The following is a 4,739-nucleotide window of genomic DNA, read 5'->3' on the forward strand; positions in this document are numbered from 1 at the left end:
ATAGCCCTGTATCAATCCCCAAACTAATCCCACAGCCCCGCTCTCTCCCCATAGCCCTGTATCAATCCCCAAACTAATCCCACTGCCCCGCTCTCTCCCCATAGCCCTGTACCAATCCCCAAACTAATACCACTGCCCCACTCTCTCCCCATAGCCCTGTATCAATCCCAAACTAATCCCACTGCCCCGCTCTCTCACCATAGCCCTGTATCAATCCCAAACTAATCCCACTGCCCCCCTCTCTCTCCTTCGCACTGGATCAATCTCTAACATGTTGTTGTGGCGGGGGTTACCACTGAGCAGGAACTGAACTGTGACAACTCGAACAGGTCAGAGACTGGGAATCATATGGAGAGTAACTCACCTCCCCCACCCCCCCCAAAGCCTGTCCACCATCTGCAAGGACACAAGTCAGGAGGGCGATGGGAGACTCTCCACTTGCCTGGATGAGCGCGGCTCCCAACAACACTCGAGAAGCTCGACACCACCCAGGACAAAGCAGCCCCGCTCGATCGACACGCTACCCACCGACATTCACTCCCTCCACCCCCGACGCACAGCGGCAGCCGTGTGCACCGTCTACAAGACGCACCGCGGCCACTCGCCTTCGATAGCACCTTCCAAACCGCCCACCTCTACGATCTAGAAGGACGAGGGGGGGGGGGGGGCGAGAGGGGGGGGGGGGGGGGCAAGCAGACACATGGGGAACACCCCCCAGCTGCAAGTTCCCCCTCCGAGCCGCTCGCCATCCCAACTCGGGAATATATCGGCCGTTCCTTCACTGTCGCCGGGTCAGAATCCCGGAACTCCCTCCCTAACAGCACGGTGGGTGTACCTACACCACACGGGACTGCAGCGGGTCCAAGATGGCGGCTCATCCACCACCTTCTCAAGGGGGCATCAGGGGATGGGCGACGAATGGCCCAGATCTCCGCGAGAGAAGAAAACCAGCCCGCAATTCTCGTCAAGTGACCCCGGTGCCCAATATCGACGTCTCACCCAGGCTACGATAGAGCCAAACGTTATCACATTGAGTTTGTGGGATCTTGCTCTGCATCAGCTGCCTGCTCCAATTCCTACACTCACGAGTCCGCTTCACTGGCGGCGAATTGGTCCTGGAGTGCCCCAAAATCGTGAAAGTGGGCAGGGAAATGCGAGCTCTTGCTTTATACTATAGAACCCCACACCTCCCTGAAACAACCCGACGTCAATGCGGAGAGAACAGACACACCTTCCACACTCAGGTAGGCTGAAATAGTTTTATTTCGGAATTGAAAGGGAGACAGAGGGTGGGTCGACCTGCGTGAGGACACGGTGAGAGAGAGAGAGAGAGAGAGAGAGAGAGAGAGAGAGAGAGAAAGAGAGAGAGAGAGAGAGAAAGAGAGAGCGAACGAGCGGGAGGGAGGGTGGGAGTTGACAAGACGCTTTGTTTAAAAAAAAACAGGAACAGAAACGACTTTCTTTACATAAGCGAGAAACGACGTAGATCGCAGAGCACAAGTGGATGGAAAAGAGGGGGACGAACTGGGAGGCAAAGTGGGGAAGAGGGGGGGCACGTTGAGGGCGAGGCGACAGGCAAACAGCAGGCGCGGCAGAGAGCGAGTCCGAGTGCGAGTGGGAGCCAGAGGCTCAAGGCGATAAAGCAACGTTCCGCAGCTGGGAGCTGCCAACAAAAGTCGAGGGAGCGGCAGGCTCTCGCCGTCTCGCAGGCCACGGAATTATCTGCACAAAAGCAAGCGGTACAAAATATGGGAGTGATGAATATGAAGGACAGACCCAGCTCTCACACGTACCCCCCCCTCCTCCCTCCCCGAGGCTTGGGGGGGGGGGGCTTCTCCGAGCGGAACATGTAGAAGGTTTGGCTGCAAGGTGTCTCGGTCTGGCTTTCTAATATCGCCGACCCCCCCCCCCCCCCCCCACAACCACCCCCTCCCGTCACCGTGTCCCCGGGACACACGGGCAGTCATCGGCACGGGGAAGTCTGTCTCGCGCGGGGGATCGAGGTGTAAAATCCCAGCGGTGCCTCCCGTTCCCGAAACGCAGGCGGGGATTCTGTAGCGTTGGGGTCGAGCACTGCAGTCCTCCAAGAGCGAGCCAGTTCCGAAGCAAAACACTCGCTCCGGGCCACTGGGAAATTAAACTTGCACGTGGGCTCGTACCGATCGGAGCAGGTCATTAGCGTTCGTCTGATTTTTTTTTTTTTAAACAAGCATTCCTTTTCCTTGTCTGCCCCCTTTTACCGGGTCATCCACCCCAGGAAACTGGGCTCGTTTGTTTTTTCCCCTGGCTCCCAATAATCATCCAGTATTATCAGTATTATCGGTCTTCAATATCTCCCGGCATTCGTTGGGATAAAACTCTCGCTGCCGGCACCCCAGGGGCTTCTTCGTGTCGGAGACACGTTGCAAAAAGAGACGTTTTGCAATTCAGCAGCCCGGATTTACAAACGCCTGCAGCAGGGACAGAGGAGGACGTTTGTTCCACCCTGGGGGGGGGGGAATGAATGGCTGGCGGGACAGACGCTGGGCGAGCCGAGACGAGATCACCACTGGTGTCGCAATCCTCGGGGGGGGCACTACTGTCACAGTGCGGTTTGTGGGAACTTGAAGCTACACAAATTGGTCCCCCCCCCCCCCCCCCAACGTGGGCACGTTGGCAGCCCAGCGGTCTGGGCAAGTCCTGAGGTGGCGAGTGGCGCGACAGGAATGCCAGCCTACCCTTTCTTCAGAAAGTCGAGCACAAGGTCGGGCAGAGAACGAACGGTTGAGGACGAGGAGGCGGCGGAGGGTTTGGGAGGAGAAGAGGCGGAAGGACCCCAAACACAACCCCCACACGAGAGGACGATCCTTCATTCTGTCCACGGTTTCCTCGCCCCGACAGTCACCCGCGTCCCGGCTCTCTTGGCTGATGGCGGTTGTTAGTGGTTTAAGCTGGCAGAAAACGGCGAACGAGCTCGGGAAGGGAGGTGCGCGGGTTACACCACTCGCTCACTCTGCGGCCGAAACCCAGCATGCGTTAGCCACTCCAAACCACTGGTTAGAACACGCAAAAACCCCCGCGCAGCAAGCGGGCAATATTAGAGGACGGCTCTTTGGAGGTCGATACATCAATCAAGGGGGGGGGGGGGGCATCGGATTAATTGGACGGCTCTTTCAAAGGGTCAGCGCAGACAGGGTCCTCGGCCTGTGCCGCAGAAATCCCGTCACCGCCGGGGAGGCCGCAGAACAGCGGTCAGGCACCCGCCAGCCCAACGGGAGGCCGGGCACGGTCTGCAAATCCTGGAGGGGGGGGGGGGGGGGGGGGGGGGGGGGGAACGCTGGTGCCCACCGCCCGCGCCGCCGGGAAAGCGGCAACGGGAAGGGGCAGCCCGACATCGCGGGCTCGCTTTCCTCTCGGAGGTTTGTCTGGCTTTAGAATTCTCTGCCTCAGGTGGCACATCAGGGGCCAGTGGATATTGGGAAACACAAACAGATCGGATAAGGTCTCACGAAGTGGCGGGGCAGGCCCAGACGAACGGCGTACCGCTCTGGCCCTGCTGCATACATCCCAACGTTCTCTTTTCCAGGGCAGGGAAGCAATGGTCAGGAAGCAGAGCCACACTGGGCTCATGGAGAATAGATAACACAATAGGCAGACGAGGAGCCCGTGCTCAGAGAGGCTGCGATGAAATCTCTCCAGGTGGCACCACGGGGGCGCCTGGCAAGCCATCGAGGCCACGCGCAGCAGAGTTAAGCAAGAGCCCAGCGACAAGGCATCGCCAATCGCCGGGCGGGACGCGAGCGCCGTGGTTAAGAGAATCGACAAGGCAGAGCATGCGGAGTGGGGGGCCCAATAGGAAAGCAAGTCTTTATTTACATGGAGGTCATGTCATTCAGGGCGTGGTCCAGCTCCTCACTGATGGCTTTGTACTTGAGTTTCTGAGCATAGAGCTCGTCTGCACGGGCCGAGAGCGAGGCGACAGTGTGAAAGGAAGGCGGGGGAACGCCCGTCGGAAGAGGAGATCACCGCGACAATCCAGTTTGGTCGGGCGGAAAGCAAAAGAGGGAAAAGGTGGAGGGTGAAAATAAAGGGATTGACGAAAAGAAAAGCAAAAAAAGGTTAGAACAGGAAAGTCAACTTAAAAAGTGCCGATTTGAACACACGGAGAGAGATGGCCGAACAGTATGGAATCTAACCAGCGGCGCGAGGTGTTGGATTCAGTCTCAGTGAGTTAGGGGATGGGCTGGATTCAGTCCCAGTTAGGGGATGGGCTGGATTCAGACCCAGTTAGGGGATGGGCTGGATTCAGACCCAGTTAGGGGATGGGCTGGATTCAGTCCCAGTGGGTTAGGGGATGGGCTGGATTCAGTCCCAGTGAGTTAGGGGATGGGCTGGATTCAGACCCAGTTAGGGATGGGCTGGATTCAGTCCCAGTGGGTTAGGGGATGGGCTGGATTCAGTCCCAGTTAGGGGATGGGCTGGATTCAGTCCCATGGTTAGGGGATGGGCTGGATTCAGTCCCAGTTAGGGGATGGGCTGGATTCAGTCCCAGTTAGGGGATGGGCTGGATTCAGTCCCAGTTTAGGGGGATGGGCTGGATTCAGTCCCAGTGGTTAGGGGATGGGCTGGATTCAGTCCCAGTGGTTAGGGGATGGGCTGGATTCAGTCCCAGTTAGGGATGGGCTGGATTCAGTCCCAGTGAGTTAGGGGATGGGCTGGATTCAGTCCCAGTTAGGGGATGGGCTGGATTCAGTCCCAGT

General features: G+C 58.1%; 1 long non-coding RNA gene across 1 annotated transcript; it reads right to left on the reverse strand.

The window, feature by feature from the left end:
- Positions 1 to 1,245: 1,245 nt before the first annotated feature.
- LOC119958667 lies at positions 1,246 to 4,273 on the reverse strand. Its single transcript, XR_005459046.1, has 2 exons — positions 3,856 to 4,273; positions 1,246 to 1,722 (listed from the first exon to the last, which is right to left on the reverse strand). It is a non-coding gene; the product is annotated as an uncharacterized LOC119958667 (long non-coding RNA).
- Positions 4,274 to 4,739: the final 466 nt, after the last annotated feature.

Source organism: Scyliorhinus canicula, chromosome 30, assembly GCF_902713615.1.
Source record: "Scyliorhinus canicula chromosome 30, sScyCan1.1, whole genome shotgun sequence".
NCBI classification, from domain to species: domain Eukaryota; kingdom Metazoa; phylum Chordata; class Chondrichthyes; order Carcharhiniformes; family Scyliorhinidae; genus Scyliorhinus; species Scyliorhinus canicula.